This window comes from Misgurnus anguillicaudatus, chromosome 22 (assembly GCF_027580225.2).
Source record: "Misgurnus anguillicaudatus chromosome 22, ASM2758022v2, whole genome shotgun sequence".
Taxonomy (NCBI): domain Eukaryota; kingdom Metazoa; phylum Chordata; class Actinopteri; order Cypriniformes; family Cobitidae; genus Misgurnus; species Misgurnus anguillicaudatus.
The window spans coordinates 19751847-19776992 of NC_073358.2; the positions used below are offsets into that span (position 1 = coordinate 19751847).

Here is a 25146-nt window from a genome sequence, read left to right on the forward strand (position 1 = left end):
TGGGTGGCATGTCCTGTTTTTTATGTCCTTTCTTGATGACAGTTGGGGAGAGTGATCCAGGACAGCAATTTCAGCAATGACAAAGTCTGGGTGTCTAAGTGTTTAACCTAAATATACCTCTAAGCCTGGAGAGACAGGAACAGGTGGAGATCGGGCACTGCCAAATACTTGTGCTACAGGACTGCAAATCTTACGGATAACTTTCTGATGGGAGGGGTTATGAACAAAGTGTCTTATTTCTGAGTGTGTGACTAACAACCTTTGCAGATTCAAGAGCTTTTGCAGGGCAACACAACATACATAAGGGTTTCTGTTTAAAGCCAGCTGGCCTGGCTTTATTTTTAATTAATTCAGGACATTTTTTTCCCCTAATTAATTTAGTAAAAATTTGATTTACCTGGCCCACAGCTGGAGGGTGTAACTTCCTGGGGAAGCACACAATTGGCACTGGTGAGTTTGTCCCATCCTTCTTCCCTTCTTGTAATGAGCTGAAAAAGTGTGTCTGTGGAAAAGTCAGGAACCGTTTAGTAGCCAGGCATGGTGTATGCCTATTGTCGGGAGTTCATTTTTTTAGGCTTTGTTATTTTGAAGATTAAAAATTACAGTAAGGTAAAAAATAACATAATCCACATAATTATTTACACTTATAATCTGAAATTCTAAATTTCACAGGCACTTTAATGTTGTTCTATTTCCTCAAAGTCAGGCTTAATTATGACTCCTGTTTAGAGTAATTGAATCCAACAGCTATTTGCTTGGTTTGAAGTGAAGCATGGAGCCCCAGCACAGTGTTTGTATTAGATTCTCTTCACTTCTGAGGTAGCTGTCATGACAGAATCAATATCAATTTGTATCACTTTGGCCTTAGTACAAGTTTAACATTGCTAGTTTAAAGGCAGAGTCCACGATGTTTAAAAAAACGGTCTGGAAAAGGAGACGGGCCGACTACCAAAACACACTTATAGCCAATCAAATCAAATCAAATGCCGGGTTGCGTATGTGTGGGGCGGGTCTATCAACAGAAGGTCCAGATTCTATTGGGGTAGGGGGGTGTTTGTTTAGGTGATTTCAAATATCAACATTGGCTTTCAAACATAATGGACTCCGCCTTTAAGTTTAAAATAACAAGGGAATTGGTGAGCCTTCACTGTAGCAGTAGCAGCCTGAACAGTTGAGAAGTTGAGTTTGCAGTTGAGAACTTTGGACCTTGAGGAAATGTATGTTTTCAAATGAATGGAAGTTTGAAATCTCAAATTCTGATTGTTGAAAATTGAAACAAAAAAATTCTAGAGAAATAATGACTGAAAATAAAATATTTTACTGAAAATAATATATTACAAAAAATATATCATCAAATTTTTCATCAAATATTTTTGTTAAATGGACTTTAAATTCAAAGTGTTTTAAAACTCAACAATAAAAATCAAGCTTAGTTATGATATTAACTTTGAGAATCCTTTGAAAATAAAATCAATCTGCATTCTTCTCTAGCATAGGTTATTTACATTCTAAGAACAATATTTCTGAGGCAGCATATTTTGAAGGGAGCATCCATTACAAGCTTTCTTGCCATCTAATCCCTTTCTTCATGGGTGTTCAGGGTGTGACATTCTGCACCCCCTACCAACCCACCCCACAGAGGCACAGCCAAAGCCGCTCTGACCCAGTTTACCAAAGCTCCTCATTTGAAAAACTTTCTCGCTACCAAAATAAATAATAAATAAAAATCTGTGATATTGAATTGTGGTTGGGAAGAGACACTGTTTTCTTGCTTAGGAAAGGAGGCACCCTTTTTGTTTTAAACTGAGTATTCGCCAGTGACTGTCAGGATTTGGTTTGTTTGTTTTTTTATCTGTTTAATCTCACAGACCAAAGTTATTTGAAAAGTCTATAATAGTCTTGAATTACAAATTCCGATTATTTTGCTATTAAATATTTGTGAATTTTATTATGTCTTATTTTATTTTATTCCTATTTATCAGTGTCTGCAACCATAAGTTATCAGTGTCACCGGCACTTGCAGTTAAGTGTGTTTTAAAGACATTGCGTACAACCATTAGCCAGCATTCACTGCGAAACATATACAGTGTTGAAAAATTAACCCCCCACAAATGTATTTATATTAATCACAGTTGGCGCACAGGCGTCTCAGTAGTTACCATCCTTATGTTGCATATTGCAGATCCAGATGCTACGTTCTTAGGTTACATGGCTCCATATTATTGAGGAGTATTTTATATTTAAATCAAATTCAAATCAAACGCAACTTAATAAACTCATAGAAACAGTTAGTTTCTCTAGCACAGAAACAAGGATAACCATCTGTGTTTTGCTATAATTGTTGACTGCTTAGAATTTCTTCCTCATCATCTAATTCCAGTGTTTCACATCGGGGCTAAAGTCTTGCCCATTTGTCATTGCTCTTTTCTTACTTTATTCTTTCTCTGTCTATGCTCATCTTACTCTTCTCTCCCCTCAGAGAAGGTGGCATCGGCAAAGAGCTCCATTCCTTCGTGGTTCTTGCATACATGCAGAATGGGGCTCATCAGAATCTACAAAACACAAGTGCTTCGCTGCTTTTTGATCTCAGGCTAATCTCTGTTGCCTGCCTCCAGTCTCATATTGTTTGAATAAGAATGAGTCTAGGGTGCTATTGCAGGAACAAAGAGTTTTAGGCGGCATGCGTTCAGGAGAGAAGTGCTGCGCGGGTATATTCGTACACTCTGAAATGACTCTCCTATCCTTCTGATATTCTCCTGCATGAAGCTTCTGCAAGCATGTGTGGGGAATGGGTTTAGTGACAGGCAAAAAAAGTTAGATGAAGTTAATTTATGTGTAGATAGTGAGTTTCTTTGCAAATTTAATGAGAATGTGTGATGCATTTATTTCGAGATATGACTTACATGAACCATTTTCAATTAATGGAAAATAGTTTACTTACTGTAAATTTGTAATAAAATTTATTTTTTTAGGTTCTCTGTTTTGTTATGATTTTAAGATTTACAGTATCTTTTAAAGTCATGTTTCAGTGCTGCTTTATCTACTACAATCTGATCAGAGGACAAGAGAGATAAAAACTTTACCAAAAGGACCTTCATTTAACCTTTATCAATGCATTACCTGCATGTATCATAAACTACCAACATTCTTAGAACAAATGTGTTAAAAACCACCCATCCTGAATCCACCTATCTCTGTGTTATTATTGAAACTCTGTGAAAATTATTTTAACACAAAATCAACACAAAGTGACACAAAATACACAAAAAAATACACATAATGTGTTAAAAGCTTAACTCAAAAAAGATGTGTAAAAATTAACACATCCTTTCTAAGAGTGAATGAACAATATGTAATAGATTTAATAACACTGGTTAACACCTAAATAGGACAAGTTGAAATAATTTCCTATATTAAATCATAATATATTATTTCAACTCCAATTCAACTTTTTTAATTTAATTTTATCAGCTTGTATTTCCCATGAAAATAACATTCATCTTAAGGTTAGATGCTGGTTAGAGTTCATTTTTATCAGACCTATGAAGAATGAAAAGAACAACAGTCAAATAAAAAAGATGAGTATAAGTACTGTAAGTAAAGCAAAGTACTCACATATTTTAAAAATAAATATACTAAAATAACAAATTATTTGTAGTAAAGTTAAATATTAAAATAACACTTTATTATTTTTATGCGTACCTTAAAACACCATCAAAAGTCTACACTGTCTGGTACAGCAACTATTATATGAGCAGTTAGGTATAAACTTTAGGTAAATTTGGGTATAATTTTCATTCCCTGTCCATAATACCCAACATCTGTTAGGACCCGACTTCTGCACAAGCTCAGGAAACACCGGTTGGCACTCTTGAGTCTGGAGACAGAAAAATGTGACGTTGGCATCTTTTTTAGTGCCGCCATCCTGAAAGAAAGTGTTGAAACAATGAAATAACTGTACAAGTTTGAGGGTTTGAGTAAATTAGTTTCCAGCCGTTCAAAGAAGGAAAAATCATTAGAGTTGTTTTTTTATTTTCCAGCTTTTAGTATTAGACAGACAAAGGGAACTTTGAGCTGACAGGCAAAATATACAAAGACGCAACAGTGATTTAACCAAATGCAGGACCTGTCTGCATGCTTTAAAAATTTTAACTGAAAAAGAAGAAAAGATTTAAGGTGATTCTTATAGACTACATGTGACATCAAGTGTTTGGCACTGGTGAATTGAGAGGTTTGCATGCTTTCTTTTCTCTGCTGACAATACATGACTCTTTAAGTCATGTTGCTTAATCTACCCTTGTTGTTGTACACTGGATTTTGTATATTTTGTAACAGCATGCCTTCAGCTATGCTATGTTCTATTTTAACTGTGAAAGAATGGGTTGCCTCATCTAAGAGAAAGCCTTAGTGTGCCCCTGCTGGCAGAGGTTTGTATTGCAGCTACACATTTTACAATTCAGTTTCAGTCTGAGAAATTGGCCTTTGAGCCATGTCTATACATTTATTGAGAACAGCAAACATATTTTCAGCTTTTGCTGTCACTAACTGCTATCTGGGCCTCCATTAGCAAGTGGGACATAGTACAGGTGTATTTACAGGGGAGATAAAGACTTCAGTAGAGTGCAGAGTAACTGTAACTGGGGTGTTTTTTTTCAGCACACAGCTTTAAAACTGTAACCAGAGCAGTAGCATCCTGCACAAAGGTTTAACCGTGTTGTGCTGCTTGTGGTTCATCTATAATGAATCAAATGTGTTCATGCTCTTTTTGCCCAACAGAACATGCAAATTACCAAATGTGTCCCCATGCAAGTCAACACTCTAATACATTTTTTCTCCACCACAGTATGCCTTAGTGTGCTCAGGTGTTATTTAAATGCAATGAAGAAACGACTCAAACCATGATGATTGCATCAGCTATGCACATTTTGTCTTCCTAACTTATAAAAGTGCAAATTTCACTTCTATAGATTTACTACTTTGAGGTTCATAGAAAGTTTTAATGATATGGAATAGTGGTTCCCAACCTTTTTCACTTCAAGGACCCCTAGTTGCCCACAACAATATTTAAAGCCCCCCCCCACTCACTCAGTTTTTTCCAAATAAAATTAACTAGAGCTTGAAATGACTAGACAGATGCATATTCACTACTAAAATGGCCAAAAATAGAAACATCTTGATTTTTGCTTGCTTTAGCTTATTTTAATTCTTGTTTTGTCCAAATTTTAATATTTTTAAGTCATCTTGCTTGCTTTAGCTTATTTTAATGCTTGTTTTGTCAAATTTTTAATAATTTTAAGTCATCTTGAGGCCCCCTTGGAAATCTGCTGAGGCCCCCCTGTTGGCCCCCGGCTCTTAGTTGGGAAACTGATATAGAGAACGGCTGGCTTTAGGTAACTCCAAAGTGTGTTACATTTATTCTCTTTGGCCTTAAGTAGGGTAATGCAAATCATTCAGGCATTTGCTCTCTTAGCATCTGCGTGCCATCAAAATGGTAGTGAAAAATAATCAAAAGGCTTATAGCTTCAGTTAGCTGGGTGCACAGAGACATGTCTTATGCGATTAAGTTTTTTATTTAAATTTTAAGAAAAATTGAAAAATGAGACACAAAAACTTGCTGTGCCATAGCAGAAAAAGCTATCAAAAACGTTGTAGCCATTTGATACTTGTACAGTATATACCTAATGTTTTTATGATGTTTAAATATCCTTGTCCTTTTTTTCTTTGTGAATGTCTGTCAGTCCATGAGTCTGCCTTTCTAATTCTTCAAAATTCTGATGAGGGGAAAATAAGAAGATTTGGGTCAGACTTTGGTGTCATGTTCTCCCTAGTGTTCTCTTGTACTGGGAAATATCAGTTGTTTGAGCACTTGACAATATTATCAGTGGTAACTGCCAGATTGCGTTTTCACATAAGCCTGATCAGCACCAGATCAAACACACTTGCACACGCACATACAGTACACAGTGGCCTTGGTTTGCCAATGTAAAATGTGTTGATGTTTATCAGGCTCCTAAAATTAAAAGAAATAAAAACTTTGTCCCTCCTTCCTCTCTAAAGGCTACTTGTGTCTGACAGAAGATAATTAGATACACATGGGAACTATCGGGCTCCCAAAAAGAAAACAACGTAGGCCGGATTGTCAACCATTAAATTGTGTATTATCATCTATCATACAGCTGCTTGTTATAAATATGAACAGATGAAGTAGAAACCTCAAAATTACCAAAAAGCTTCTTGTACTGTATGTGTATATGACATAACATAATGGTTACTTAATGACATAATTAGTTTTTGGAAAACGTATTCTTAACTCTGAGTGATGGCAGCCAGTTTAGATTGTATAGTTTATAATAGGATACGAGCCAGGGAAAACAAGAGGGAAATAATTTATTTGTTAATATGTAGGCTATATGTGTCTGTATGTCTGTCTGTTTGTAAGTTAAGTCAGGAAATCTAATTAAAACATAAATATTTTATGTTACTGTTAAGCGTTTTTCGATATATTTCTGTAAGGTGGCTATGGGGACAACGTATTCCATTAATCAGCTTAACCTTAGAAAAACATTTTTAAATCTCCATTTGCTTATGAGGAACAAATAGATTCAGAAGGGATCAGGCGATGCAATATTATTATTATTTTTCAATTTTTTAATATATTGCAACCTTCTATTCACTCACCCTACTTTGTTAACAATTGGTGCTTCTGCAATTTTGTTCTTACATTGTTCTGATTTTGGATTTCAGTCCAAATTGAAAAATATTTATATGTACAATTGGCTAATGGTTTAGCAGGTAAAATACAATGATTGTAGTGACACTTTGAAATATCGATTACACAGAGCTCTAATGTATAAAGCCTATATTCCATTGCTAACAATGTCCTATATATATGTATTTCAACAGTTTGTCTAGAAAGTCATCAATCTCTACAAGTTTTTATCTGACCATAATAGTCAAGGATAGTATATGCTTAGAATGACAGCTTGAGAGTAAAAGTGTGCAAATAATAATAAGAATAAAGGAAAAAGAATGTCAAGAACTATTGTAAATATTTACTTGCAAATTTCTGATAATAGCTATATTCTCTGGCTATTCCATAGGAGAAAAGTGATATCTAGCAAAGGATCACTATGTGTGTGGTTAATACTGCAATTGACTCACGTCTAAGTCAACATGGTAACATTGATATACAGTACAGTATAGTTGTCGTAGTTACTGTTGTTTCTGTTCCTCTTCCTGTTCTTTTACCTACCACATGAATATGCTAGAGGCAACTCAATAATAGTATATTTATGTATTTATTTATTCCTTTTAAAGTTCCCCCATAACCGTGCAGACTATCCTGAACACTGTGCCTAGTTGTGACTATTAACAAGAAAAAATTTCTTTGTGTTTCTTCACCAGGTGCCAACTAAGCTGAAAACCTAAGATGATCTTTCTGGTAAAACCTACAAACTGCTTGCTGGATCTAGAAGTGAAGACATATTGAACATGGTCGGTATACTTTTTTAAATCTACAAAAATTACATTGCGATCTGTTTTATTCTGATTGTGAGGTAAAATAATTTCCATTGTCTTGCACAACCGCAAAATGTGAGAAACTGCCAACATAAATATATTTGAATCAGAAATCATGATGAAACATACCATATGGTATCATATAGCTAGTGGAACCAAACCCATATCGATCTAGATATTGAAATTACCAATAAAATGCAATTTAAGATTACAGTGTCTCGTGTCCCAGAAGTGAGCTCTCATAGAAGTTGATACCACCAGATCTAGTTACAATCTGTCAGGCAGATTAGCAGGTTTTATTCATTCATTAACTGATTTTATGTTTTACCTCTAGTTCTGGTTTGTCTGTCAGTGACTCGGGTGGCACATAATGTTAAATCTAAGGCAACAGTTTCTTGAACCAATAAAATATCTGCATTAGAAGATGTCGGTTTTGTAAGTTAAGATAGGGAACTGAAAGAAACAGCAATATGATTCTGAAAAGTTTCTATTCCTTTGTCAAACCTTTATACTTAGAACTAATTTTAAAACATTATGTTGTCACTGTCATGGAGAAGTTTGGTGATAGTAACCAAGATGTCTTTGTATTTTAATTATTTTCTTTTTTCTGTGCTCTTTAGCTAATATGAATTTAGTATTTTTAAGTACTAAAGAGAGTAAGACTTTTTTATGTGGACCATAACATTTCTTATTGTATGACATCCGACTGGTTTAATTATCAATAATTTCAATATTGTTAATGTATTTAACGTTTTTCCCTTTAATTAATGTAAAAAATAGCAAAGTAATCAGATAACTTGAGTGTAAGTTAAAATTATAAAAAATTACCACGTGCTTAAAAATTAAATTAACAATCTGACAACTTTGCTAGTTCTCAGTAACAATTAAGCTCCAGTCTGCAGCGTAGTTTGACTTTTATCAGGTAGGAAATAAGACACATTAGTGTTGCGCTTCTTTCAATTAAAACGCTGGAGTGATCTAAGCCCGCCCCCCCTTCAAGAGTAAACCCGATTATTTGCCCTGCTTTTAGAGAGAGAGAGAGAGAGAGAGAGAGAGAGAGAGAGAGAGAGAGAGAGAGAGAGAGACTGTGGCTGGCGTGGAGCTCAACATCATCACTCGTTATAACGGCTTAATCATTCCTCGCCGTGGACGCCCGACACAAGCGCGGTAACCTCAACACCCGAAACGCTTCATTAGACACGAGAAACAAACACATACTTACAGAACGCCACTTTTTCGGTTGTGTTGTTACATTTTGTGTGGATTTTAAGTGTGAAGCGGTGAAGTCAATCCCAGCGGATCAACAGCTCCCGTCACATCTCAGGACAAACTTCACCGGACACACTTTAACAAGCGCAATGAAGTAAGTAACATTGATTTGTCACCTCTTTGTCAATGAAGACAATGTGTGATGTTATGTTAAATAAACAATATTGCGTTGGGTTACTGTATATCTCCGCTAGTAGCCTACAGTGTTACAGTAGCCTCCGCAAAGAAAGTTGACAGGACAATCGTCTGCTGCTACTATAAAAAGCACATGTTCTTAAAAAAAGCAAATGCCATGCAAAAAATAGTACAATCACTTTTCTGCCTTAATAGACTTTTTTATTTTAAATAGAGGCCAGTTTTGTCTGCTAAAGATAAAGTGCTTTATCTGCCTGTAGAAAAAAACGAATGCAGTAACAGATATTTAAAAAAGCAAAATTGTAAGGTGATAAATTAAATGACAGTGTTTTGAAATAATAGGCATTTAATTATAGGAAACTTTCACACATTTTATTTATTGCTCTTTATTTTTGTATAAGGGTGGATCAATATTGCAGCTTAAATGTAAAGTAGTGATCAGCTTTTTCCAGATAAATAGGCTACAACATAAAGATGAATAAAATTGTAGCACAGCATTAAACATAATACAAACTTTACTTATTTAAAAGTAAATTAATTCTATATTACAGTTTATTTAGGTAAAATATATATTTTTGTTGTAATTTATTTTGCCGTATACATTTCTACAATTATGTATAATCAAGTTTAGTTCTAGCATTTTTGTTGCCACTTAAATGACACTGAAACTTAAGAGCGAAAACAGTAAAAGTTGAAAGTGTCTACCAAAGATTTTGAGCTTGAAAAATAAATTTCAAATAAAAAGTGTACTACATTTTAAAGAAGTGATATGCCGTATAGAGGAATTAAAGTACTAGAAGTGATAAGAAACATTGTCGACTACATTTTTTATCAGCTTTTCAAGAGTTAGTGGAAGGAGCTGTCAAAAACCAATTACATTTTGATGTGTCTAATTAAGCTGGAAGTTGCCAAAAAAAGAGAGAATTAGCATAGTTTTACATCTAAAAGTGAAGACAGATACAGATGTAAATGAATGAAAGTGATTGTTTAATTAACAAAAGACATGTTTTTGTCACTTTTTGTCTAAACAAAGATTTTTCTGTAGCGTTTAACTGAGAAATATATAACAGGTTACATGTCATACTACATTTTCTCTGTTAATACTTTAAAAATCAATTTATCATTTTATACAGGAGTTTCCCTTTCTGACAGGGCTTTTGAAAGTAATTTTCTGTCACTTCTATTTTAAGTATAAGTAAATAAAGTCAATGAAGCTCCTGTACTGTATGTGTGGGTGTGTGTGCGTGTGTGTGTGTGTGTGTGTGTGTGTGTGTGAGTATCTCACCTGTTGATCTCCTGGGATTTAATATTTGGTTAATCTGCCCAAGAGGAAAATTAACACACTTGCATTTGGATTCACATGATTACACTCCGAGCTGTGAGCATATACGCATATACATGACTGGTCCTCCTCAGACATGTCGTCTTTTGGAAATCACCAGGGATTAGGCTTCAATCAATTCACAAAACCAATATTGACAACATAGCCTGCACTTCCTTTAAAGAGGGATCATCTCCATGTGTCACTCTGATTGGCTGAGGCACTTGAGCCGATTATTAGGGCTTTTAGGGGCACCTCTTGTGTGACACTCTGAAGCCAAAACCCATCATAGGTCCTGTACCTTATAAATGGCCTTAAACATTTGTATACATTTTGAAATGTTTTTATTTGCAAATTGCATACTGGAGATATGCAGTCCAAATGTGAATTACACTAATTAAGCTTGCAGTTAAATTGTGTTTTGTTGTGTAATATTTGGTTATTTAAACAAATTCAGTTATTGTATGGAATATTTCATTGTCATTAACTTCTAAACATTTTATTTAATAAACATTTATTTATATAAAATGCTGTAGTAATTTTTAAGTGTAAAAAAACAAGCTTATCCAATCTTCCAGTGAGTTTAAAGTCAAGAAAATGTCTCTTTTTCAATGTAACTGATAAGAAATAATAATGAAAAGAGTTGAAATCGGAGCATTTTATTACACAGCAGTTCGTTCTTTTGAGTCAAAGAATTCAAACATTTTCTCAATCAATTAATTCATGCTCACAGCTTAATTTACAGGGCTAAAAAAAATTTAATAAAGCAAATAAACCAGCTCTATATCAGTCAGTTTTACCCTGAGAAAGGTTATGAGGTTTGCTATGAAAGCACCCAGCACATGAGTCTGTCCTGTTTTTTTTCAAAATGAATTAAACTTCCCTTCTGTCTCTATTTTACAATTAGTTGTGATGGTTGGCACCTTTCTTTCTCTGTGTAAAGTGAAAGAGTAGTGTATGGAGTCGATACACTAGAGTGCTACACGATCACATAGGAATAGTTCAGCCTTTGATGTTTAATTATATTGTAAAACACATTTTGGAATATTTCTGCATAAAATTGAGCTTTTCAGTTGAGCGCTTTCAGTTCTAAAGATCTGCTCATCTGCACAGAACGCAGAATAATTACTATGTATGCTTAAAAAGTCTGTATTTGGCTGAAAATAGAGTTGTGTATGTAAATGAATTTGCATGATATGAGAAGAACTGTTTTTGTGTGTATTTGCATGAGAAGATGATTGAACGATGGGTTGTGTGTGTGTGTGTGTGTGTGTGTGTATGCCGAATAAATGTATAAAACATATCACATAGTGAACATGAAAGAGATGCTAGTTAAAATAATTCAGATGGTTGAAGGTGACTGCTGTTTCTTATAAATTCTTCTCTAAAGTTTAGAAACTTTTTGTCCTGGGTGGTCCAGAATTGCTCCTTTAACTCAGCAATTCAAATCCACAGATATCTAAATGCTTCCCTCTGGTCAGTGTCTTATTAAAAAATAAAAAAGCCAGATAAGAGCCCAGAACAGTACAAACGAATGACAAACAGTCAACTGTTTGGAAAGGGTTCAGCATTGTAGGGTATGCGGAATTCAAAAAACAAGTTGGAGGTCTCATTTTTATCTAGTAAAGCACATTTGATGCATTCCAGAATTTCATACACACTGTTTCTGGGCTTTATTTGTTGTTGCAGTTATTTGATAAGTGATTTTTTTGAGTATAAAAAGGGCAAAGTTTAGACCTCAAACAGTCTTTGTTGCATCCAACTTTAATTTTAACCTCTTGGTTTAAATGACTGGATTTATGTTGACCGAGTCTATGCAGTCAAGGTATGGTTAATTCTGTGATAAAGCACAGCAAACTGTATGGATTTCTTTTTGCGGCTGAAGGACCCTTGGCACACGGATGGATGCAAGCCAAAAAAATGACAAAATTCTAAAAAAAGAAAAAAATGGGAGACGAGGCAAAAGAGGAAGGAAGGGAAAAATGCTGAAATATTTTCCAGCTAATGTAATTTATCTTTGTCAGTGGGGCAGCATAACCCAGTCATTCTGTAAGGTTCTCCGGTGAGATGGGGGACAGAGAGCTCTCTATGCCCCAGCTTCACGTAACATTCATAACCCTCAGTGTCGCTGAAGCTGCCTGTGCCACCGTGGCGTATGGCAAGACATATATTTTTAGCAATTTATGCGCTCACAATTGAGGTCCATTTGACATTTTTAGGAGGTTGCAATACTTTGATTTTATTCTTTATCATCTTTTGCTTGAATTAATCACAGATCATAATGTGGCAGTAAAATGAAGGAAATGATAGTTTCTTCTCATTAATGTGAAGAAGAGATATTTAATTCTGCCAAGCTCGCAAGGACAGCTTCTCAGCAAGCTCTGGTGCTCACAAGAGCAGCTTTTGAGTGGTGTTCTGCCAAGCTACATGTGTGTCTTTCTGCACTGTTCTCAACAGCAGCCTGTCAGCATCGGAGGCAGAACCTTCGAAAAAAGCCTGCCGTGCTGGACACTCGAGATAGGAGAAAAAGAGGAGCAGTGAGAAAAGAAGAGGAAATGTGTCTCTGAATTTGGTGTTGAGACACTTAGAGCCTTTATGTTTGTCATGCCGTTTGCACAGGGCCCTTCACCAGGCTGTCATACATCTCCCAAAAAAAAAAAAAAATAATAAAACAGTTGAGCCAGTTTCAGCCAAAAGCTGTCCGCTCTGTTTTAACTTTGTAAACTGATGAAGTTTCTAGATTTTATTTTCACTTTTGTGTCACTTTTTCAATTAAAAAAGTTTAAATCTTGAGCACGGAGACAAATATATTTTTAAAATGCAACTATTTCATTGCTAAAAAAACAATTGTGTATTTGGTATAATACAATGTGTTTGCATGTTTTATGGTTAAAAAGATTTCAGATCTCTTCCTGAAATGCACTGATTTATGTACAAAACTCAACGATTTGAAAAGCCATTGGCCAGCTGATTGGCCAGCTCATATGTCACCTCTGATGTCAGCCGGAAATGTGACGCTCCTTATCTTGTTTGAAAGATTCGGTCACAATGCAATGCTAAAAGGAGTTACTTACAGGCTGAAGTCCGAAGTGGGAGGAATTATGATAATGTCGGTCTTTTCTACACCACCAATCCCAGAAAGTAAACTGTTGCCTGCAATTTGTGTGTTTGTTGTAGTCCAAGAAAAGAGATTTACGTTGGAGACGATGTCTCAAGTCATCTTTACTTTGGAGTATGTACCAATTATCTGATTCATGATTTTACATTTTACAATCGCCGTCGGCTGCTTTCGGATGGAGCGGCGTTTGCTAGACGGAGCCGTGGTTCACTGTCAATCAGAGCATTAATTATCACGGACATATCGCCTGCAATATGTATGCGATATGGCCCAGCTTGTAGGTGAGCTGCCGCTTTGTTTGGTGGGTGCTGCTCCATCTGAAAGCAGCTGATGGCGATTTACTACAAATCAAGGAACCGGCTTTACTGATGAGATGCGCATGATATCACATGCCATTTAACTCTTTCACCGCCAGCATTTTTAAAAAAAGTTGCCAGCCAGCGCCAGCGTTTTTCATGATTTTCACCAAAGTTTAATGCCTTCCAGAAAATGTTCTTCTTCAGATATATAAACATACAATATACCAAATGAAAGAACAGACCCTCTGGTTTCAAACAAAAAAAAACGTTTCATCCTACCTTGAGTAGTTCTTTTCTAATCAGCTTTTGAATATGGGTAGGTTTCTGCAAAAACACCACATTTTGAGCAAAAAGCAGAGATAATTCCATGTTTGTGACGGACTTTTCATAGAGATCCCATTCAGAGCGATCCTTAAAACAGACACAGACATGCAGCAGCTTGTCATAGGGCAATACTTCCGGGTTTAAAAAGTTGCGGAAGGGCGCCACCTGGTGGATAATAGCGGTATTGCAGAAAGACGGAAAATCTCGTCATTGGCGGGGAAGCGTTTTCTCTTAATTGACGAGATATCTCGTCAATGGCGGGGAAAGAGTTAACGTGCAGCCCTAATGTTAACGATATGCAAAAGGTGCATACCCCGGGGTAAATGATGAGTTGTCGTCTCCGGCGTTGATCTCTTTTCTTGGACTGCAGCAAACAGGTCATAACTCCTCCCAACACATTGTGTTATGCCAAATACACAATAAAGCGTTGTTTTTTTAGCAATGAAATAGGTGCCCTTTCATTTGTCATGTAAACTGACAATGGAAAAATATTGTGCTCCAGTTTTTGCCTGTTCAAAGTGTGTTTGATGTATGGCTTTTCTTTCAGTAGTTTTCACAAAGTTCGACCACTGAGAGAGAAAGAGAGAAATCTGAAATGTGCCACACTGAGTTTTATACATAATTCATAAAAGCAGCACTTCATTTGAAACTTTGGTGGACAGTACAGGACGGCCATGGAGTGCTTTGCTTTGTATGGTGAAGTGCGGAGGTGGCTCTTTCACCTGCAGCTGCTCTGTTACAGGCCCTCTGGAAAAACAAATAACCTTTTGCATGTGTGTTTGTGTGCTTGTGCTCAACTCTGACAATGGCAGGAGCTCCTATGACAAGAGACCGCATGACGCAGGCGTTTTATTACGCTGCTAGCTGGCTCGTGGCCCACACTTCCTAAATGGTGCTGTCCGTACAGAAATAGCTCAGCCATGAGATTTTGCTTGTGTTTGTCTGCTGTGTGTGTATGCACATACAGTATGTGTGCCAGAGACTACGATTGTGAGCCTGCAGTATTGTTCAGGTTAAAATTGGTCACTGTCTTATTTTTGGATCAGAGTGGCTCACAGTTTATAAATAGAAGAGGAAGGGAGATACCTGCCGAGACTTTGGCTAGCTTTGCCGTTCTCCCTCCACCTGATATCTACGCTCTCTCTTGACACAGCCTGTGATCTAGCATGCTTTAACCGATATTGTTTAACTTATTAAATGAAAAATAGAACATTCTCTTTCTTTGTCACATGACATATACATAAGACATTGAGAGCTGGGTGCTTTCAAACTGGTTTATGGTCTTCACGGCAATGAGAAGGTAGTGTGTGAGAAGAGAGAAAAGTGCGTAGGCAGGAGAGTGTAATCTCATATGCCAATGTCCACATCATGGAATATTGTTAGAAGTGAAGTGCTAATTTTATTTCTTCATTACAAACTTGAGCTGTTTAGGAACACCCAAGTTATTTTCCACCTCTTATAAAAGAACCTCTTACAATGTATTGACACTTGGTGTAAAAGTTAATGCTGACTTTTATTGTTTGGGGATTGAAACATTGAAATAAATCTCCATGTTTATTTTACATATGGAATTCTTTTACAAAATCTCAATTTTCTGTCTATATTTTGTTACAACAAATGTTAATGTATGAGGTCCGCACTTAACACATTACGTCTCATGCCCTGTTGCTTGCTGTGTTCAGATTTTATATTAATGATGTGGCATGATTGAATTTGACTCAGCAAACATCCCAGCTAGCTCACCCTAGTCTCATGCTGATGTTTTTTTTTTTGACTGCTTGTGTATTGGACCTGCGGACTACACGTTTGTAGACCTCCAGCTGTAGACCACAGAGGGCTGCCTGAACATAGGCCCACCACCTTGGTTAGATTAGAACAACAGGTGCTTCCTGGCCGGAAACTGCTTTATAACTTACACCATGTCCGAAGGTGGAATGACGAGAAGCGACAAGCAATGTTGATCTCATGAATGAGATAGCTGTTATCAATAGTTGCTTTGTTAGGTCACACCTAGATCATTTGCACTATAAACCATATGGTGATTGTCATTTAAATGTGGCAAAAAAAACTAAAATGTGTTTCCATCCAATTACACTGTAACCTTATATTTAGAATGTCTCTTTCAGCAGGACTATATGTGTTAGTAACACCAGAATTTTAGGCACACAATAGACATAATTGTGTTATATCAGAATAGTTCTTGTTATCCTCCGGGTGTTGTTTCCCTGGTCAGATTAAAAGCACCGTGCTCTATAGGGCTGTTAATGCCGGAGTAATCTTATCAGATTTGTCATCTTTAGCAAGAAAAATGGAACAGCTCTTGCCAAGCAGTGCACAGTTGAAGAAACTGTTGCCTTCTTGTATTAATAAAGGAGTAGTTAGCCAGTAGTTATTAATGTGTTTATGAGAGTTTAAATGGATAAGCAGGCCCCTCATAAAAAGTCTACTGTTTTTTATACCAATAAGATTGCAGGGCTGCGTTTCCCGATAACGTTGTCTCTTAGCGTGCTACGAAGACTCTTAAAGGCGGAGTCCACGATGTTTGAAAAACGCTTTGGAAAAGGAGACGGGCCGACTACCAAAACACACTTATAGCCAATCAGCAGTAAGGAGCGTGTCTACTAACCGACATCCTTGCCGGGTTGCGTATGTGTGGGGCGGGTCTATCAACAGACGGTCCAGATTCTATTGGGGTAGGGGTGTGTTTGTTTAGCCGATTTCAAATATCAACATTGGCTTTCAAACATTGTGGACTCCGCCTTTAAGTTAAACCTTAACTACAGTTATACCTTTTCTAGGCGTGTTTCCCGAACTGTACCTTAGCGGATTTCTTAAGGTATACTTTCTTACGTACGACGTTACCAGGTGCTGTCCATGGCGATGGTGCTGATTAGGTTGATATCGATTGCTCGACAATCAATTGTTCACTTTATGTAATAAATAGTTCAAGTTACATTTATTAGGAATACCTGGTAAAAATATTTAAAATTGCAAACAACTAAATATAAACCTTGTATATTTTATTTTATATCAAACCCACGCAAAACCTGCAACTTCATGTCCAAAAGTATCATGCATAAACTGCTCCAATGCATCCATTATTCCTTCACTTTAAAGGATAATTTATATTAGGGGTTCCCAATAAATGCATTGCACAGCACAGGGGAATAAGGTGGGTCGTGCAAGTCACCTGGCTTGGCTGTGCATTACACTTAAAATATATAAAAACAAATTGTTGTTCATTAATTCACACGTTTATTGTTTTTGGACATTGGATGCGCAAGCAGCGCATTTACAATGCGGATAAAGCTTAATGGACGCATTTCAGGAGCCGCGCCTGTCTGTTTGCCTTAAATGTAACATAGAAATATCTATTATATGATATATAAATATATATTATGATTGCTTTAGATTTTAGCTTTGATTAGTTTTAATGTGGAACATTTGTTGACCTTATACAAGCAGTAATCAAGTGGAGCAGTTTCTTTTGAGTGTTTATAAAGAATATGGCATGCAGCTGCCTCAAAGTTAGAAAACATAAAAAACTTTGATGCAAAGTCGACTTAACATCAATAATAATATTTAGAAAAATCAACAATTATGATTTTGTGATGAATGTGCTCCCGTGGCATGCGATTTTTACTTGATTTGTTTATTGCAGCTAAAATAGCCGGTAAACTAAAGATTTAACGGATTTGAAATGCACTCACTAAAAACATTTGGGTTAAAAATAACCCAATAAATAACCCAATGGTGGGTTACTATAGCACCGACCCTTTGTTGGGTTATTTTAACCCAATGCATTGGGTAGAAAGGTTTACCCAATTAGTTGGGTTATGAAATTATCCAATTTGTTGGGTTATTTTTGCAATGCTGTTTTAACCCCATTATTATTATTATTATTATTATTATTATTATTATTATTTATTACTATTATTTGCTTTATAAATAAATAATTAAAAACTTACAAATACATGTATAATGCTTTATTTTCATTTAGTCATTTGCACCTGCATTTAAATGTATAAATACATACATGTATAGAAGCATAAATACATACACACATACATACATATATACATACATAAATAAACAAAACAACTTGATCTCACGAATTTCCGTGGCATAGTCACGGAATTTTGTGCTCATTTTTCCGTGGCATTCTCACGGATCTTCGCATTTTTCCGTGGCCCTGCTACGGACTGTCTTTTCCGTGGCATTCTCACGGATTGGTTACTCATCTGTTTTGTCCTATTTTCTTACCATTTTCGCTTCGGTTTAGGGTTAGATTTACATGAAATGACATCCGTACCCAAACCTGACTATCCCACGGAACTTTGTGAGATCATGTTGAAACAAAAACATAAGAACAGAACAAATGTACTCCATCTTTTCCAACTAAAAACTGCTTGGAGGCATAGTTCACACATTTTGTCATAATTTTCTCCCTCTCAGGATGTTATAAACCTGTATATAAGACCTGTAAGTCTTTATTTTGATAACCACAAGGGTATATTTCAAAGAATGTTTGATATCAAACCGATCATGAGCCCCATTCATTTTCATAGTATTCTTTTTTCCTACTATGACAGTCAATGGGGCTCGTGATCTGTTTGGTTTCGGGCATTGCTCGGAATATCTTCCTTTGTGGTCATCAGAACAAAAAAAAATGTATACAACAGGAGAGGAAGAGAATTATTTTTGGGGGAACTGTCCCTTTAAGCAGGTGACAGTGTGTTAAGGAAACATCACCTGGTACTCACTAAAAGCAGCTGGGTTAAAAATAACCCAATAAATAACCCAATGGTGGGTTACTATAGCACCGACCCATTGTTGGGTTATTTTAACCCAATGCATTGGGTAGAAAGTTTTACCCAATTAGTTGGGTTATGAAATAACCAATTTGTTGGGTTATTTTTTGCAATGCTGTTTTAACCCCATTATTATTATTATTATTATTATTATTATTATTATTATTTAATGTTTATTACTATTATTTGCTTTGTAAATAAATAATACAAAACTTACAAAATACATTTATAATGCTTTATTTCCATTTAGTCATTTGCATCTGCACTTAAATGTATAAATACATACATGTATAGAAGCATAAATACATACATACACACATACATATATACATACATACATAAATAAATATTCAAAAACATATAAGAACAGAACAAATACTCCATCTTATCCAAGTAAAAACTGCTTAAAAGGATAGTTCACACATTTGTCATCATTTTCATCCTCTCACATGTATAAAAGTCTTAATTTGATGACCACAAAGGAAGATATTTCAAGGAATGTTTGAGATCAGGCTGATCGTGGGCCCCATTCACTTTCATAGTATTCTTTTTTCCTACTGTGACAGTCAATGGGGCTCATGGTCTGCTTGGTTTCAGGCATTCCTTTGTGGTCTTTGTGGAACAAAGAAATGTATACAGGTTTGTAACAACAGGAGAGGAAGAAAATTATGACATAATTTTTATTTTGGGGGGAACTATCCCTTTAAGCAGGTGACAGTGTGTTAAGGAAACATCACCTGGTACAAAATGTATTCTGTGTTACAGAAACTACCTAACAGTAGTGAAAGGCTTGGGAATATTAAAGCATGTGTCAACTGCTGGTCTTGCTCCTGGGCCATGCCTCCCCACAATAACAAAGACTTGTGATAAGTCGAATTCATCCCATAGCAGGACATGGGGTCTTCATCATACCTCCTCCTCCAAATACTGAATTATGTTTGTTTTCTGACCTTAAGACAGAATTTTCACAATGTAAATATGCACACATAAACAGGATAAAAAAAACAAGTGTCATAAATGATCCTTACAGGTTGAAAATTAATAAATGTTTGCTTTGGCTCTTGGTACTGTAGGAAGGCTGAACCATCTTGCTGGCCATTTTGTAGGGTTTTTAATGCAACATCTCCAAGAATGTCTACATTTAAAGAAAAGAATAATGTATTAAATCTCAAAGCAAACACATCTGGCACGCTGAATAAATACTTTGACAGTAGATGGCGCTGAATTGCAAATTCAACCGTTACCGGGGTAACCGTAAACAGTAGTATACGTGCAGGATTAAACAGCGCTTTATCAGGGGATTATACTGAGGTAAAACGACAATAAAATGCCATCGAGTCATTTCTTAATACATTTCCATTCAGAAGCACATTTATATTACAGCTCTGTTTCTATAACAGACCAGCTAAAAAAATATTTGGAGCAAAAAACAGCCGGTTGCGTCCCTTACAAAAGTTAAAAAACGTTTTTTACTATACTTTAAACCAAAAAACATTGTCTGTTAGAAGCCATGGTTAAAGCAATATGGCATCAATACGCCATGAAACGTTATACTACTAAAAAAAGACATGATTCATTTTCGTAAGGGATCATGTTGTTGGTGCTGTTTAGTATTAAAATAATTTGCGATGTTTTTCTATCTTTATGATGACTTAGAAACGCGTGTTGGCATCGGTAACACTAACAGTTAATTAATGGAACAGGTGTAACTGACAAAAACTAGACAACAGCGTTTTTGTACAAGTATTTGTAGAAAACGTGGCTGATAGTTTACTGTGTGTTAGAGCTTAAAGACACTTTGTAGCAAATAAAACATTACACAGAGATATATATTTTAAAACGTACCTCTCGTGTCTGTCCGCACTCAGCAGTGGCACCTGTCGACCATTGAAATTCAAAATGCGTGACGTGAGCCCGATTTTAACCCATCGGTCTGGGTTGTTATAGAAATAACCCAATAAAAGCTACGAATAACCCAACACAACAACCCAATATGTTTAACCCACCTGTTGGGTAAAACAAATAACCCAACGGTTTTTAGAGTGTACAAAATGTATTGTGTGTTACAGAAACTACTTAACAGTAGTGAAAGGCTTGGGATACTCTGTCTAAAATGTAAAAAATATTAAAGCACATGTCAACTGCTGGTCTTGCTCCTGGGCCATGCCTCCCCACGATAACAAAGGCTTGTGATTAGTCGAATTCATCCCATAGCAGGATATGGAATCTTCGTCATACCTCCTCCAAATACTGAATTATGTTTGTTTTCTGACCTTAAGACAGACTTTTCACAATGTAAATATGCACACATAAACAGGATAAAAAAAAACAAGTGTCATAAATGATACTTACAGGTTGAAAATTAATAAATGCTTGCTTTGCCTCTTGGTACTGTAGGAAGGCTGAACCATCTTGCTGGCCATTTTGTAAGGTTTTTAATGCAACATCTCCAAGAATGTCTACATTTAAAGAATAGAGTAATTAATTAAATCTCAAAGCAAACACATCTGGCACGCTGAATAAATAATCTACTTTGATAGTAGATGTCGCTGAAGCGCAAATTCAACCGTTACTGGGGTAACCGTAAACAGTAGTAGACGTGCAGGATTAAACAGCGCTTTATCAGGGATTATACTGAAGTAAGACGACAATAAAATGCCATTGAGTCATTTCTTAAGACATTTCCATTCAGAAGCACATTTATATTACAGCTCTGTTTCTACAACACAGACTGGCTAAAAAAATATTAGGAGCCAAAAACAGCCGGTTGCATCCCTTACAAAAGTTAAAAACGGTTTTAACTTCACTTTAAACAAAAAAGCATTGTCTGTTACAGAAACCATGGTTAAAGCAATATGGCAATTAATACGTCATGAAACTAACGTTATACTACTAAAAAAAGACATGATTCATTTTCGTAAGGGACCATGCTGTTGGTGCTGTTTGGTATTAAAATAAATTGCGATGTTTTTCTATCTTTATGATGGCTTAAAAACGCGTGTTGGCATCGGTAACAGTTAATCAATGGAACAGGTGTAACGGACAAAAACTAGACAACAGCGTTTTTGTACAAGTATTTGTAGAAAATGGCTGATAGTTTACTGTGTATTAGAGCTTAAAGACACTTTGTAGCAAATAAAACATTACACAGAGATATATATTTTAAAGCGTACCTCTCGTGTCTGTCCGCACTCAGCAGTGGCACCTGTCGAATTCAAAATGCGTGACGTGAGCCAGATTTTAACCCATCTGTCTGGGTTGTTATAGAAATAACCCAATACAAGCTAGGAATAACCCAACACAACAACCCAATATGTTTAACCCACCTGTTGGGTAAAACAAATAACCCAACGGTTTTTAAAGTGCACAAATGAAATAGTAAGATTCGCTGTATAGCTAGCTGCCTGCCATAGTTTTACCAACTCCTCCACCCAAACTCTTTTTTTTTTGTTGATAGTTTCTTAAGCCTGTAATAATAGTTTGAAGCTGATGTTCCTTTGGAAAAAAAATATTACAAATCTAACAACCATCAGTGTAATAATGTCTAATTATGTGAATGTTTTATTCTTTAAATAAAAAAAATTGCCTAATTTAACATGGAGTGTACTTCAACTTTTTTTTTACAGATATTTAGTTAAATAGACTGCAGTGTACACAAGCTTTTATCACAGTCATGGCCCTTAGCGGAGTCAAGTGGGATAAGGTATAGTTAAGAGTGCTCCAGACCAACCTCCCGAACGAACAACTTACAGAAGTGATACGTAACTAAGAACGTTTCGGGAAACACGTATTAACGATAAGGTACAGCTTAAGGTACAACTTAAGAACGACGTAGAGCTAAGAAGGTTTCGGGGAATGCAACCCAGACCTTTTTTCTGTAAAAATCTGCTAGGCAGCACGTCGATGACCCACTTTTAAGACGGTCAGGAAATCAAGGAAGAGCTGAGTACATTCCATGGAAATTGCCAGTAAGAAAAATGCAAGACAGAGAAAAGGTTAGAGGGTTAAAATGTTTTAATTTTGTTGGGAAGTTCATTTAAATTCTTTTCTCACTTTCCCTCCCACTCTTCCTTCTCCTGAACACAGCCCACTTTTCTCTGAGCTTCCCTCCAGCGGAATCAGAGAGAGGGACTAAGAATAGTGGTATGGCTTAGCTTCCGATGCTTGGCTAGCCCCCTCGGTTAATTACATGTGTAATGAGTTGTTTATTTGGAATAATGCGCAGCAGGAACGTCTGCCTAACACCAGACCTGGGAGCAGACCCAGGAAGAGCAAAGGAGAAGATAGGAGAATGGAGGAAACGAGAAGACTGAGAAAGAGTTACTACTGTAGGCGCCACTATGAGGAAGGGAGGGAGTGGTATAAGAGGGGGTTGAGCATTCTCATCCCATCTCAGGGTCAAACAGTCATAGAACTTTTCTCAGTAGTGAGGGGAAAAGAAATCAGGAAAAAACATGCAACAAGGGAAAAGAAAACAACTGGGGGAGGGCGATATGTGCCCAACAGTGCAGGAGGGAGTAGAAAAGTCCATGGGTGCAAAGGCAAAGGAGGGCGGGAGAAAAGTGAGAGACAAGTTGTGCTATCATAAGCCGAGTGGGACAGATGGGGTTTTGTGAACACTGCAGCTGGATCGGGAGCCGAGGGAAAACGTTGGGCCGGTCCCTTTGCTCTGTAGTGGCTAAAACTTTGGAAAAATGCTTCCTTCCCTCCACAACCTTCTGCAGGCTGTGCCCCCCACCCGCCAAAATCAAGATGGTGTAGATAAATCACTGGATACCGAAAAAAACACATTGACTTGATTTAAACAACACTGGCTTAAAGCACTTGCTTTTCCTGGTTTTCCTTTTCGTTGTTATCAGCTTGAATCGAGTAACAATCATAATTTAGCCTGGGTGAGTGATTACCATCAGAATAACAGCAATTTAAAGAGTGACTATTTTTTATATAAATGCCTACAAAAATAACATCATATCCATCTCTCACCTTTCTAAACACATTTGACTTTTTACTAGCATATTTTTTCTATCGAGATGACAGAAAAATTGTGAAACATAGAAAGGATCCTGTTTAATCCGATGTGTGGCATAGGAAAACTTTCGCTGTCAATGTTTTCTGATCACATGAAGGAAAACAGGCCCGTCACAGCTGCAAGACACAAGAAACACAGTAAAGGAAGCTATGCAAATGCATGCAACCCTGACACGCTACTGAACAACAAGGCAAAGCCTGAGAAAGCAAATAAATAAATAAATAACATGAACACATTTTGCAAACCTCTGTATAAAAAACAAAATAGAGGAATTGACATGGAATAAGAAAGAAAAAAGAATTATATTTTTTTGTTCACACAAGGCAGTGACTAAGATTAGTTGCAAAGAAGCATGGTAGTAAATTTTAAATGTCACTATGTTGTAACAAAAAATCTTTACCCTTTAAATCTTAACATTATAGATTATTCCAGGCTAGCTGTGTGTTAGCTAAAACTAGATGATGAATGAAGTGGGTGGAGTTTGACTTTGTGTATACCAGAAACTCATTTTAAAATCACGTCCAGTTAGCATGTGTGTGTTTAACATACTATCAGTAAAAGCCTCTTTACCATCCGAGACAGAAATGTAATATTGACTCTCACTTTTCTCCTCAAGGGTTAACCAGCAGTACCCTTTATCGGTCACACCAGCTCTAAAACTCTTGTCCACGTATATTTTTTTTTTAGTTTAGATCGTTTTGATTCACCACAGCTGTGCTGACTCTTTAATCAAACACTATCTTTTCACTGATTTGCCCTCATATACCTACCCTCTCTTCCTCCCCTCACTCATCCCTTAACGCATCTTAATTGGTTGCTTTCTGTGACAAATTACGAGCTTGTGCTTTGATGAGGTCGGGTTGAGTCGGTGCTGGAGTAACTTGTGCCAGCCCCTGGTGGTTCCTCTCACCACTACAAACAGGGGGTTGGGTATGTGTCTGCATGCTGAGGCCATAATGAGAGACTGGGCCTGGGGCTACCAGGCCCCCTGCTTCACGCTAAGGATGCCAAAGGGGAGGGGGCTGTGAGATGCAGATATCCTAAAGCATATTGATTAGAAATTTGAGATTTAAGTGTTATATTGCTATATTTCCATATAATACATGCTGTGAGCTTGCTGTTGGGGCAAATTATCTGATTTAGTTTGCGTCATGTATTAAAGGAAGTAAAAAACAGAGGGAGTGAGTCAGAAAGGAAGGATTATAATGAGAAAAAAAGAGACAGACATCACTTAATCATTTTAGCACTCATCTTTAGACAAACACTAACAGCACCAATCACGGTTTAATGATCCACAATGTCAACAGCACAGTAACGCTTCC

At 36.5% G+C, this 25146-nt stretch overlaps 1 protein-coding gene and 1 long non-coding RNA gene across 9 annotated transcripts in view; one reads left to right on the forward strand and one right to left on the reverse strand.

Annotated features, from left to right (window-relative positions):
• The first annotated feature begins 258 nt into the window (after positions 1-258).
• mef2cb (myocyte enhancer factor 2cb) overlaps positions 259-25146 on the forward strand; it is an 80859-nt gene continuing 55971 nt past the window's right edge. For 2 of the 6 annotated variants that reach the window (XM_055200175.2, XM_055200176.2), the window contains exon 1: positions 8561-8881. The gene's annotated coding sequence lies outside the window, so the exon portion shown is untranslated. Of the gene's footprint in view, positions 451-7404; positions 7495-8560; positions 8882-25146 lie in introns of those variants that run through there. The other 4 variants (XM_055200171.2, XM_055200174.2, XM_055200172.2 and 1 more) reach the window with 3 other exon arrangements.
• Positions 18583-23771, reverse strand: LOC129440682 (uncharacterized). 3 transcript variants are annotated; one of them, XR_008643195.2, is made up of 4 exons: positions 21969-23771; positions 21148-21254; positions 19824-21068; positions 18583-19745 (listed from the first exon to the last, which is right to left on the reverse strand). It is a non-coding gene; the product is annotated as an uncharacterized lncRNA (long non-coding RNA). The 3 variants fall into 3 exon arrangements; XR_008643193.2 differs by having other exon boundaries at positions 19824-21254; XR_008643194.2 differs by having other exon boundaries at positions 21148-23771.